This window comes from Salmo salar, chromosome ssa08 (genome assembly GCF_905237065.1).
Source record: "Salmo salar chromosome ssa08, Ssal_v3.1, whole genome shotgun sequence".
Lineage (NCBI taxonomy): Eukaryota > Metazoa > Chordata > Actinopteri > Salmoniformes > Salmonidae > Salmo > Salmo salar.
In genome coordinates, this window is record NC_059449.1 from 19,244,954 (window position 1) to 19,259,289 (window position 14,336).

At 45.7% G+C, this 14,336-nt stretch overlaps 1 protein-coding gene across 2 annotated transcripts in view; it reads left to right on the forward strand.

The window, feature by feature from the left end:
* The first annotated feature begins 539 nt into the window (after positions 1 to 539).
* Positions 540 to 14,336, forward strand: part of mtus1b (microtubule associated tumor suppressor 1b) — a 95,966-nt gene continuing 82,169 nt past the window's right edge. The window contains exon 1 of one of the 2 annotated variants that reach the window (XM_045722932.1): positions 540 to 786. The gene's annotated coding sequence lies outside the window, so the exon portion shown is untranslated. The remainder of the gene's footprint in view (positions 787 to 14,336) is intronic. The other variant, XM_045722933.1, reaches the window with a different exon arrangement.

Consider the following 14,336-nt stretch of genomic DNA (forward strand, 5'->3'; position numbering starts at 1 on the left):
GCCTGGAGGCCACCCACACCCAATATGTGTTACATAACATGTTATTGGAATGTAAACCTGCTCAGAAACAAAGTTATTACATGGAACTACAGTCTATTATGTCATTTTAGCCTGTGATCGGTTGGAATTTTGGAGGAATTGGGGACGTTGTATGATTAGATTAGATATATCTTTTAAAGTGTGATTGGCTCACAAGATAAGGATGTGTGCCAATGACTAGAGAGCATTTCTACATATTCCATGAATCTGATAAAGATGCACAATTTATCCAACGGTTAGATCCATGAAATATACATTTTTGTATGATGGTTAAGCCTTTAACCCTTCAATTGCAATGCAAAGATTATTCTCCAATAGAACAGTTCAACATTTCTATTATTTCACCTTTTTATTTTTATGGGGAAAGCCATGCTTGTATTATCTGTAATCCAGTCAACTCTATACTGTATTCTGACCAATGGCGCTGATTTGACACGGACTGTATTTGTCCACTAGATGGCAGCCGAGATCGAGAAATGACCTCTGCCTGCAGCATAGCATACCGCATACCACCACCATAAGAGGCTGCTACACCAACTTTTCAGTTCAATATGCCCGGTTTTTATCAACTTTTTCTTATTACTGTAGGACGTCACCTACTAATCTATAAAATCCTGCGTTTTTATCTGAATTCCGCGAAGGTTAAAAGGTTACAATGCCGCCATAGTCTGCACAGGTGAACAGTGCAGAGAACGGATTCCATGACTTTGTCATTTCTCTGGCCGCTGTCTTGTCGTGGAGTCTCTGGTAAGTTTTGCCCATTTGAGTCAAAAGTTTTGACTAACGTGCTGTTGTAGCGTTCAGTTGTAATAAAACTCTTGTTATTTGTTAGCAAATGTTAGGAAATGTTTTGTTTTCAGTGCCAAACTGATAGAAATGTTCATGGGCTAATGTGTGTTTATTACTGTGTAACTTGGTTCAAGTCTATCTGTCATGGCTTGTCTTGAAATGGAGACACTTTCTTGGAGCCACTGTGTATGTAGCCGACAGTTAGTTCACTCTGAGGCTGTGTGGCGGTCTGTTGTCCTTAGGAGCTGAGTAGAAACAGATATGGGTTGTGCTAAGTAAATTTGCTCAATAAAAATACAGCATTGAATGTGTTTTGCTAAAATGTGCACTAGTAACCCAGCTGTCTGGTGTGTGGTGTGTGTGTGTGTGTGTGTGTGTGTGTAGCTGCTTGTCCTCTGTCTAGTTCTACGCCCCTGTTCAGCAGTCTACACCCTTTGGTGGTATCACTTTTGTCGTCATTAGTGAATGAAAGTATTAAAGTGATTCCATGCCCCACTCTTTGATCACAAGATGTCAAACACTCACCTAACTAAATAGTGAAATGTCAAGAGCATAATGGTTTTGAGTTAAACACTACATCTGGAAAGATGATCCTACTATAGCCTTAGATAATCTAGGCCTGTCAGGAGATCTACAATACAATATGCTGCCAGTGGCAATAAATAGATTATTGACTTACAGTATACAAAAGTAATTAAGTAAGCCTTGTATAAGTAAGCCTTGTCTGAGCCAGAACGGCCCGAGGGGCTGGAGCCTATCTCCTCCTGTTTCAGTAGCATGAGGCAGCTTGATGTACGAGTACACCCTCTGGACAGGACGCTAGTCCAGCTCCTGTTTCAGTAGCGTGAGGCAGCTTGATGTACAAGTACACCCTCTGGACAGGACGCTAGTCCAGCTCCTGTTTCAGTAGCGTGAGGCAGCTTGATGTACGAGTACACCCTCTGGACAGGACGCTAGTCCAGCTCCTGTTTCAGTAGCATGAGGCAGCTTGATGTACGAGTACATCCTCCGGACAGGACGCTAGTCCAGCTACTGTTTCAGTAGCATGAGGCAGCTTGATGTACGAGTACACCCTCTGGACAGGAAGCTAGTCCAGCTCCTGTTTCAGTAGCATGAGGCAGCTTGATGTACGAGTACACCCTGTGGACAGGACGCTAGTCCAGCTTGATGTACATTAGTGTTTGGAGCCTGGGTATTCAAAAGCTCTATGTTGACATTGAACCTTCTAACCTGCTACCTGAACATTCACTATGTACAGTCAGTACCCTTCCTTTGGCAGTGAATACATTTGTGCATTGACGTAGAAGGTGTGTTATGCCAAGCCTGGTTTTATCCCAGGGCCAATACATGGTCAGTTTGTCATGACTGGGCATTCCTGCCATAACGCCATCATCTTCTGGGCTGCTGAGACAAGAATTACATCATGACATAATGTCCATGCCATCGCATCACACTGATGGCTTGGACTGGGAGGAAGAGGAAGTGAGTGCAGTGGTGTGTGTGTGTGTGTGTGTGTGTGTGTGTGTGTGTGTGTGTGTGTGTGTGTGTGTGTGTGTGTGTGTGTGTGTGTGTGTGTGTGTGTGTGTGTGTGTGTGTGTGTGTGTGTGTGTGTGTGTGTGTGTGTGTGTGTGTGTGTGTGTGTGTGTGTGGTAGAGCACTTGGCTGCCACTGCGGCAATGTCTCCTCTTGGGACTGTAGGGGAAACTATAGGGTAAACCTGGAGGTTAAACTAAATACTCTCTCACTGCAGTGGAGAAAGGGCAGTCTGTCTGTGATGAATAAGCCTTCTGTTTGACTACCTGAGTGAAGGGGGATGAGAGGGAGAAAGAGGGGGATGGGGTAGGCATACTCTGTATATATGGGTATTTGCCATTTAGCTAAAAACGAAAGTGGAAAAATATTTTTTCTAAAATTAAAGTAAAAAAACTCTGCAAAAAAAGAAACATCTTCCCACTGTCAACTGCGTTTATTTTCAGCAAACTTAACATGTGTAAATATGTGTATGAACATAACAAGATTCAGCAACAAGATTCAACAACTGAGACATAAACTGAACAAGTTCCACAGACATGTGACTAACAGAAATGGAATAATGTGTCCCTGAACAAAGGGGGGGGTGAAAAAGTAACAGTCAGTATCTGGTGTGGCCACCAGCTGCATTAAGTACTGCAGTGCATCTCCTCCTCAGGGACTGCACCAGAGTTGCCAGTTCTTGCTGTGAGATGTTACCCCACTCTTCCACCAAGGCACCTGTAAGTTCCCGGACATTTCTGGGGGGAATGGCCCTAGCCCTCACCCTCTGCTCCAACAGGTCCCAGACGTGCTCAATGGGATTGAGATCCGGGCACTTCGCTAGCCATGGTAGAACACTGACATTCCTGTCTTGCAGGAAATCACTCACAGAATGAGCAGTATGGCCGGTGGCATTGTCATGCTGGAGGGTCATGTCAGGATGAGCCTGCAGGAAGGGTACCACATGAGGGAGGAGGATGTCTTCCCTGTAACGCACAGCGTTGAGATTGCCTGCATTGACAACAAGCTCAGTCCGATGATGCTGTGACACACCGCCCCAGGCCATGACGGACCCTCCACCTCCAAATCGACCCCGAGACAAAACCGCGACTCGTCAGTGAAGAGCACTTTTTGCCAGTCCTGTCTGGTCCAGTGACGGTGGGTTTGTGCCCATAGGCGACGTTGTTGCTGGTGATGTCTGGTGAGGACCTGCCTTATAACAGGCCTACAAGCCCTCAGTCCAGCTTCTCTCAGCCTATTGTGGACAGTCTGAGCACTGATGGAGGGATTGTGCGTTCCTGGTGTAGCTCGGGCAGTTGTTGTTACCATCCTGTATCTGTCCCGCAGGTGTGATGTTCGGATGGACCGATCCTGTGCAGGTGTTGTTACACGTGGTCTGCCACTGCGAGGACGATCAGCTGTCCGTCCTGTCTCCCTGTAGCGCTGTCTTAGGCGTCTCACAGTACGGACATAGCAATTTATTGCCATGGCCACATCCGCAGTCCTCATGCCTCATTGCAGCATGCCTAAGGCACGTTCACACAGATGAGCAGGGACCCTGGGCATCTTTCTTTTGGTGTTTTTCAGAGTCAGTAGAAAGGCCTCTTTAGTGTCCTAAGTTTTCATAACTGTGACCTTAATTGCCTACCGTCTGTAAGCTGTTAGTGTCTTAACAACTGTTCCACAGGTGCATGTTCATTCATTGTTTGTGGTTCACTGATCTAGCATGGGAAACAGTGTTCAAACCCTTTTACAATGAAGATCTGTAAAGTTATTTTGATTTTTACGAATTATCTTTGAAAGACAGGGTCCTGAAAAAGGGAGGTTTCTTTTTTTGCTGAGTTTAGTTGTCTAAACAATTCTAAATGTTCTGCCACCTCCGACTCCCATTTCCTGCATCAGAGCCTTGAATTTGTCCTCTGGTGTGACATCATCATCTATGCTAATATAGGGCTAAAGGTTTCATGATTCTCAAATAGACAAGACAATTATTTGACTTATTATTCGTTACTTATGTTTTTAAATCGGTAATCATATTCTGGAAATTCTATTGAAAAACACAGAATTTACTTGTGTAATGATGGTAACCAAGTGTCTCCCCATTCTCATTTTGCGAATCATTCAGTCATTTGCCAAACATTTAGATTGTGTATATTATGATGATGTTACCTGCCTCATGCTTAACAATCATTTTTACATTTTGTTCAAGACAACTTTTTTCCCTTCTTATTTGCTGGCTTCACCCCATAGGACATTATGTCACCCCATAGGACATTGTCACCCCATAGGACAATACACAACAGGAAGTCAAATTTTACCATTAAAACGTAGTTAATGACACTTTCAGAAGTTTTCTGACCACTGTGAAATGCAACTTCTACCCATAAGTAATGGATCATTAAAGAATTTAAAATGTACTCATTCCAACTGAAGGGCCTCGAGTCCTGTATTGTTATTTTTCGTCACTACCTCTCCGAGTCGGAGTGGGTCATTTGCCCGCCTGTTTCCTTCCCTGGATGTGGTAGCTGTTTCTTAGGCTCCCTCCCTGGAATCTAACCCGGATTCCCTGTCACCATGGTAGGCACAGAAAGTACCATTGAAAGTTGATAGGGCAGACATTCAAATTAGACGTCACCAGTCGAAGTTATAGAGTCACCAAAAGCGTTTGTGGTGCCCGAGAGTACCCTGCATGGGTCTGAATAAGTGTTTGTTGTGCCAGAGAGTACCCTGCATGGGTCTGAATAAGTGTTTGTTGTGCCAGAGAGTACCCTGCATGGGTCTGAATAAGTGTTTGTTGTGCCAGAGAGTACCCTGCATGGGTCTGAATAAGTGTTTGTTGTGCCAGAGAGTACCCTGCATGGGTCTGAATAAGTGTTTGTTGTGCCAGAGAGTACCCTGCATGGGTCTGAATAAGTGTTTGTTGTGCCAGAGAGTACCCTGCATGGGTCTGAATAAGTGTTTGTTGTGCCAAGTATTTGTGCCCGAGAGTACCCTGCATGGGTCTGAATAAGTGTTTGTTGTGCCAGAGAGTACCCTGCATGGGTCTGAATAAGTGTTTGTTGTGCCAGAGAGTACCCTGCATGGGTCTGAATAAGTGTTTGTTGTGCCCGAGAGTACCCTGCATGGGTCTGAATAAGTGTTTGTGGTGCCCGAGAGTACCCTGCATGGGTCTGAATAAGTGTTTGTGGTGCCCGAGAGTACCCTGCATGGGTCTGAATAAGTGCACGCCTCCCCAAAGGTCAGCACCCGTAGACATTTATTAGCTCTATAACTGCTGCAGTCATCCAAGTAACGTTTGAGCAATCAAAGGAACCGTAACTGATTTAATGACCCATTTTGACGTTTCACTGTACCGGCTGTGTGTACTAAGACTTGCACGGCTTAATCTTTGAGACAAGACTGGCAGGATGACTCAGGTAGACCCCCACAACATGGAGGTGTACCTGGCCAAGCAGTGAGGCGCAGTCCTCTAGTGATGGAGGTGACCAAAGCACACCCGTGTTCACCCAGTGGGAGGCCCCAACGCCGTGAGAGCCGAGGCACCGCTCAGGAGGTGTTCTGCCAGAGTTTTTTTATATATGTGTGTGTGTGTGTGTGTGTGTGTGTGTGTGTGTGTATAAATGTCTAAGCTGTTACCCCAGGGGGCTAGTTACCATATCTGTTTCTACTCAGCTCCTAAGGACAACAGACCGCCACACAGCCTCAGACTGAACTAACTGTCGGCTACAAACACAGTGGCTCCAAGAAAGTGTCTCCATTTCAAGACAAGCCATGACAGATAGACTTGAACCAAGTTACACAGTAATAAACACACATTAGCCCATGAACATTTCTATCTGTTTGGCACTGAAAACAAAACATTTCCCAACATTTGTTAACAGAAAACAGACTTGTTTTCAATTGATTGCTGCTAAGGTTGATGGCTCAATCCTGACGCACTTCTGAAAATCAGACCGCTCGAACTATATTTGACAAGACTCATCGTTGTTCATCTACATTTTCCTGTTGTCGCTCTTGTATGACGTGCTCAGACTTCTTAAAGTTCATCTGGATGAAAACACTGACACCATGTTTACGATAGTAACAGTCAGAGCCCCATCCTTAGCCATAGGGTGGTAACTTTCCCCGACTGTTACATGTGTGTCGTATGCATTGCACTGCACTTTAATCAACTGTCAAGACTGCAACAAGCAAGGTCAACATAGCCGCTCCTTATTCAAACTCATCTAACTTTGCCTGGGCTTGTTGAGTTACGCAATAGCCATTTCTGATTGATTGGCATCATTGTTTCTTAAGAGGTCTTACCAGCCATTCAATTCTTTATTTACCCTAGAATTTAGCTATATTTTGAAACATTTATAACACGATGTAAAGAGTTAAACTGCTAAATCTAGTTCCGTTTTTCAATAACGGAGGCCAAGCCTCTCCCATTGTTATAGTATTTACTGTTTTACTCTTAAAAGTCATAGATCAAGTACCAAAACAGCCAGCGACATGTAATTCCGGTTTAAAATAAAAATGTTGGTCTAATTATCTAACTATTTACTGACCCTAAGCATTGAGACAGGGTAGTTTACTAGCCTTAGTATAGATTGACTGGAGCTCTCTCTAGATGTATTAGCTGCTTGTCCTGTTTTAGTTCTACCATTTAGGGAGTTATCACTCTTCCTCCTCACACTCTACTGTCTGTGTTGACTCCATCCCCTCACTCTGGTCTATTTTGGGTCCATAACCCGTCAGGCATTCTAAGCAGCCACCCAAGCTGCGTAGGCTATGCCAGGTGGAGAACGCTGCATCGTGGATGTTTGTGGCGAGGAATTGCACCAGGGTCACTCAAAATGAATGGTCCTTCAGTGTTTCCCCTGTATGCATTTAGCAGCTACACACCGCCGCTGCTAAATCGAGGCCGCCACTGCAACAAAATAAATAAATATATATATATATATTAATTAGTGCCTTCGGAATGTATTCAGACCCCTTTACTTTACAGCCATATTCAACAATTTATTACATTTGATTGAAATTGAAGCAAATTTCTGTTTTATTTCTGTTATATAAAACAGAAATATAACATTTGCATAATTATTCAGACCCTTTACTCAGTACTTTGTTGGAGCACCTTTGGCGGCAATTACAGCCTTAAGTCTTCTTGGGTATGACGCTACAAACTTGGCACACCTGCGTTTGGGGTGTTGCGCCTATTCTTCTCTGCAGATTCTCTCAAGCTCTGTCAGGTTGGACGGGGAACGTTGCTCCAAAGCTATTTTCAGGTCACTCCAGAGATGTTTAAGTCCGGGCTCTGTCTAGGCCACTCAAGGACATTCAGAGACTTGTCCCGATGCCACTCCTGTGTGCTTAGGGTCGTTGTCCTTTTGGAAGGTGAACCTTCGCCCCAGTCTGAGGTCCTGAGCGCTCTGTAGCAGGTTGTCATCAAGGATCTCTCTGTACTTTGCTCTGTTCATCTGTGCCTCGAACCTGACAAGTCTCCCAGTCCCTGCCACTGAAAAACATCCCCACAGCATGATGCTGCCACCATCATGCTTCACCGTAGGGATGCTGCCAGGTTTCCTCCAGACGTGACGCTTGGCATTCAGGCCAAAGAGTTCAATCTTGGTTTCATCAGACCAGAGAATCTTGTTTCTCATGGTCTAAGAGTTTAGGTGCCTGTTGGCAAACTCATAGCGGGCTGTCATATGCCTTTTACTGAGGAGTGGCTTCCGTCTGGCCACTCTACCATGAAGGCCTAATTGGTGGAGTGCTGCAGAGATGGTTGTCCTTCTGGAAGGTTCTCCCATCTCCACAGACTAACTCTGTCAGAGTGACAATCGGGTTCTTGTTCACCTCCCTGACCAAGGCCCTTCTCCCCTGATTGCTCAGTTTGGCCGGGCGGCCAGCTCTAGGAAGAGTCTTTGTGGTTCCAAACTTCTTCCTTTTAAGAATGATGGAGGCCACTGTGTTCTTGGGGACCTTCAATGCTGCAGAAATGTCTTGGTACCCTTCCCCAGATCTGTGCCTCGACACAATCCTGTCTCTGAGCTCTACGAACACTGCCTTCGACCTCATGGCTTGGTTTTTGCTCTGGTGTGCACTGTCAACTGAGGGACCTAATATAGACAGGTGTGTGCCTTTCCAAATCATGTCCAATCAATATAATTTACCACAAGAGGACTCCAATCAAGTTGTAGAAACATCTCAAGGATGATCAATGGAAACAGGATGCAACTGAGTTCAATTTCGAGTCTTATAGCAAAGGGTCTGAATACTTATGTAGAAATGTTTTGTTTTTGGGAAATTTATTAAAAACAATTTTCGCTTTGTCATCATGCAGTATTGTGTTTAGATTGCTGAGGAAATTGTTTTATTTAATCCAATTTAGATAAAGGCTGTAACGTAACAAAATGTTTAAAAAGTCAAGGGCTCTGAATATTTTCCGATGGCACTGTATATTTATTTTATTTATAATGTAGATGTGTGCCCCAGGAAAACCCTATTCCCTGCCCCGCTAACTCTGCCACCACTGCTGAAAACAATCCTAGGGGAAACACTGGTCCTTGCATTTTGTAGTACATTCCAAATAGTCCAGCTATTTGTTTACCTACACCTGAGTTTAGTTCCATTCCGTTTAGGCTTGTCACATCCTGACCATAGAAAACTTTTATTTTCTATGGTAGAGTAGGTCAGGGCGTGACTGGGGGGTTAGTCTAGTTTGTTATTTCTATGTGGGGTTCTAGGTTTGTTTTTCTATGTTGGTGATTGTGTATGATTCCCAGTCAGAGGCAGCTGGTAATCGTTGTCTCTAATTGGGGATCATACTTAAGTAGCATGTTTTCCACCTGTGGGTTATGGGATATTGTGTTTATGTGTAGTTGCATTGTCGTCACATTTCGTTTATTCTTTATTGTTTTCGTATTTTGCTTAGTTTCACTTTTTAATAAAAGATGTGGAACGCTACTCACGCTGCGCCTTGGTCTGATCATTCCAACGAACGTGACAAGGCTGGGGAGGCACAAAATGGCAACCGTCTTTCTTTGACCGCTTCTTCTGGGTTCAGTCTCACTGGCAGGTTAATGGCGTCTCATAAAAACCTGATACGGTGCAATCACGTTAGGTGGGTCCGGTGTAGACTCAACATGCCTGTTAGGGTGGTATGTTGCGGGTGCTCTCTCTGACTCCCTCGCTCACTGGCAGAGCACTGAGACATCCGATATAGCTGCTCACTTAATTCGGTCATGTTTCACTCACACAAAGACTGTAATTTTATTCCGATCTCCAAACTAAACTTCATACTACTGAGTATACAGTGATGTGTTGGCTAGGCAGGTAAGATGAAATACTAGTGCACCTTCAGCGGGCAAACAGTGTGGAACTTTGCAGATAGAAATGTCATGGATAGAGTTGATGTGATATAAACGCAACACGTAAAGTGTTGGTCCCATGTTTCATGAGCTTAAAGTATCCCCAAAATGTTCCATATGCACAAAAAGCTTATTTCTCTCAAATGTTGTGCTCAAATTTGTTTACATCCCTGTTAGTGAGCATTTCACCTTTGCCAAGATAATTCATCCACCTGACAGGTGTGGCATATCAAGAAGTTGATTAAACATGATCATTACTCAGGTGCACTTTGCGCTGGGGACAATAAAATAAAATGTGCAGTTTTGTCACACAACACAATGCCACAGATGTCTCAGGTTTTGAGGGAGCGTGGAACTGACATGCTGACTACAGGAATGTCCACCAGAGCGGTTGCCGCCTCCAACTTCATTTGAGAGAATTTGGCAGTACGTCCAACCGGCCTTACAACCACAGACCAGGTGTAACCACGCCAGCCCAGGACCTCCACATCCGGCTTCTTCACCTGCGGGATCATCTGAGACCAGCCACCCGGACAGCTGATGAAACTGAGGAGTATTTCTGTCTGTAATAAAGCCCTTTTGTGGGGAAAAACTCATTCTGATTGGCTGTGCCCATACCCAGTCATGTGAAATCCATAGATTAGGGCCTGATATTCATTTCAATTGACTGATTTCCATATATGAACTGTAACTCAGTAAAATCATTGAAATTGTTGCATATGTTTGTTCAGTATACATGCCAGAGAGGCATGAATGTCGTTCGTACTGTATTTCTATCTAAACGTTCCACAACGTTGTGGTCTGTTGGGTGGGAGATGGACTGTGATGACCCACCTGTGAGCTATTTGTTTAGTCTGATAGTCTGCCTTGGTTGAAGCTAACAGCTGAGCTATGTGAGGACTCTGAATGACTCCAGAGGGAATAGATGTCACAGCCTCCCCAGGCTGTCTGGAATACCCCCTCTAACCACTAGGCCTAATGCTTGCTGGGTGGCTTGTCAAGAGCACTTAGCTTAAATGTTTACACCCACCACATAATTGAGAAAGTGGTCTAATGGCTCAGTGTGGTTGGTGGTGAATGGTAGATGTTGCATTTGTGTAGTGTAAATACCTACTTCAAATACCATTGTCTACCTTTTCACCATATAGCCTATATTGTATAAATGCCTTATGTACGTACAGTGACATCAATTATTCAGACTACTTCCCTTTTTCCACATTTTTTTTACGTTACAGCCTTGTACTAAAATTGATATAAATTACTTTTTTACCTCATAATGACAAATCAAAACAGGTTTTTCGTTTTTTTTTTGCAAATGTATAAAAAAATAATAAACAGATACCTTATTTGCATAAGTATTGAGACCCTTTGCTATGGGATGTGATATTGAGGTCAGGTGCACCCTGTTTCAATTGATCATCCTTAAGATGTTTCTACAACTTGATTGGAGTCCACTTGTGGTAAATTCAATTGATTGGACATGATTTTGAAAGGCACACACCTGTCTATATAAGGTCCCTCATTTGACAGTGCATGTCAGAGCAAAAACCAAGCCATGAGGTCAAAGGAATTGTCTGTAGAGCTCAGAGACAGGATTGTGTCGAGAAACAGATCTGGGGAAGGGTTCCAAAACATTTCTGCAGCATTGAAGTTCCCCAAGAACACAGTGGCCTCCATCATTCTTAAATGGAAGATGTTTGGAACCACAAAGACTCTTTGTAGTGCTGTCCGCCAGGCCAAACTGAGCAATCGGGGGAGAATGGGCTTGGTCATGGAGGTGACCAAGAACCTGATGGTCACTTTGATTGAGCTCCAGAAGTACAACCATCTCTGCAGCACTCCACCAATCAGGCCTTTATGGTAGAGTGGCCAGGTGGAAGCCACTCCTCAGTAAAAGGCACTTGACAGCCCTTTGGAGTTTGCCAAAAGGCATCTAAAGGACTCTCAGACCATCAGAAACAAGATTCTCTGGTCTGATGAGACCAATATTGAACTCTTTGGCCTGAATGCCAAGCGTCACATCTGGAGGGAACCTGGCACCATCCCTACGGTGCGGAATGGTGGGTGTAGCATCATGCTGTGGGGCTGTTTTTCAGCGGCAGGTACTGGGAGACTAGTCAGGATCGAGGGAAAGATGAACGGAGCAAAGCACAGAGAGATCCTTGATGGAAACCGGCTCCAGAGCGCTCAGGACCTCAGACTGGGGCAAAGGTTCACCTTCCAACATTACAACGACCCAAAGCACATAGCCAAGACAACGCAGGAGGGGCTTCGGGACAAGTCTATGAATGTCTTTGAGTGGCCTAGCCAGAGCCCGGACTTGAACCCGATCTAACATCTCTAGAGAGACCTGAAAATAGAAGAGCTTGAGAGGATCTGCAGAGAATGTGAGAAACTCCCCAAATACAGTTTTGCCAAGCTTTTAGCATCATACCTAAGAAGACTCGAGGCTGTAATCACTACCAAAGGTGCTTCAACAAAGTACTGAATAAAAGGTCTGAATACGTATGTAAATGTCATATTTCAGTTTTTTTTTTTTTTTCATACATATGCAAACATTTCTAAAAACCTGTTTTTGCTTTGTCGTTATGGGTTATTTTGAGTAGATTAATGAGAAGGAAAAAAAAAAAAAATTTAATGAGTTTTAGAATAAGACTGTAACGTAACAAAATATGGAAAAAGTCACGGGGTCTAAACACTTTCTGAATGCATTGTATGTCACAAGTCTGAATAGTTACAGAATACTGACCTATTTCTTCCGTTTAGCTCCTGGTGGAGCAAGGGGCCTCCCAGGTCTAAATGATGGTTCTGGGTCTTTAGACCAGCCGGGCTGAGGGCCCCTTAGTCCCCAAAGAGGTCCTGAGTTCTGGTGGCCTGACAGGGGCAGCCTGGGAAGAATGTGTTCCCTTGTCGAAGAGGGTACGTGCCGGCTGGGTGGTCCATGATACGTTGACTGTGTGTGGTCCTAGTATTGAAATATGTATTTCAAACAAGATTAGGCAGATTTTTAAGTAGCTGGCTGTGATGTTTTGCAGTCCCGATTCAAATACATTATGTATTTTATTGGTGTGCTCCTGTTTAGTACATTTAGTCTACCACATCCCAAGTCATTGCTTTCATCAAAACATGTTGTTTGGTTATTTAGCCCATCAGTTGTTATTTATAGTAGTCTTCACTTGGTGTACTTGTCCTGTTGACCAGCCCATAGACCCTGTCCTGTTGACCAGCCCATAGACCCTGTCCTGTTGACCAGCCCATATACCCTGTCCTGTTGACCAGCCCATATACCCTGTCCTGTTGACCAGCCCGTAGACCCTGTCCTGTTGACCAGCCCGTAGACCCTGTCCTGTTGACCAGCCCGTAGACCCTGTCCTGTTGACCAGCCCGTAGACCCTGTCCTGTTGACCAGCCCGTATACCTTGTCCTGTTGACCAGCCCGTAGACCCTGTCCTGTTGACCAGCCCGTAGACCCTGTCCTGTTGACCAGCCCGTAGACCCTGTCCTGTTGACCAGCCCGTAGACCCTGTCCTGTTGACCAGCCCGTAGACCCTGTCCTGTTGACCAGCCCGTATACCTTGTCCTGTTGACCAGCCCGTAGACCCTGTCCTGTTGACCAGCCCGTATACCTTGTCCTGTTGACCAGCCCGTAGACCCTGTCCTGTTGACCAGCCCGTAGACCCTGTCCTGTTGACCAGCCCGTAGACCCTGTCCTGTTGACCAGCCCGTAGACCCTGTCCTGTTGACCAGCCCGTAGACCCTGTCCTGTTGACCAGCCCGTAGACCCTGTCCTGTTGACCAGCCCGTAGACCCTGTCCTGTTGACCAGCCCGTAGACCCTGTCCTGTTGACCAGCCCGTATACCCTGTCCTGTTGACCAGCCCGTAGACCTTGTCCTGTTGACCAGCCCGTAGACCCTGTCCTGTTGACCAGCCCGTAGACCCTGTCCTGTTGACCAGCCCGTAGACCCTGTCCTGTTGACCAGCCCGTAGACCCTGTCCTGTTGACCAGCCCGTAGACCCTGTCCTGTTGACCAGCCCGTAGACCCTGTCCTGTTGACCAGCCCGTAGACCCTGTCCTGTTGACCAGCCCGTATACCCTGTCCTGTTGACCAGCCCGTAGACCTTGTCCTGTTGACCAGCCCGTAGACCCTGTCCTGTTGACCAGCCCGTAGACCCTGTCCTGTTGACCAGCCCGTAGACCTTGTCCTGTTGACCAGCCCGTAGACCCTGTCCTGTTGACCAGCCCGTATACCCTGTCCTGTTGACCAGCCCGTAGACCTTGTCCTGTTGACCAGCCCGTAGACCCTGTCCTGTTGACCAGCCCGTAGACCCTGTCCTGTTGACCAGCCCGTAGACCTTGTCCTGTTGACCAGCCCGTAGACCCTGTCCTGTTGACCAGCCCGTATACCCTGTCCTGCTGACCAGCCCGTAGACCCTGTCCTGTTGACCAGCCCGTATACCCTGTCCTGTTGACCAGCCCGTAGACCCTGTCCTGTTGACCAGCCCGTATACCTTGTCCTGTTGACCAGCCCGTAGACCCTGTCCTGTTGACCAGCCCGTAGACCCTGTCCTGTTGACCAGCCCGTAGACCCTGTCCTGTTGACCAGCCCGTATACCCTGTCCTGCTGACCAGCCCGTATACC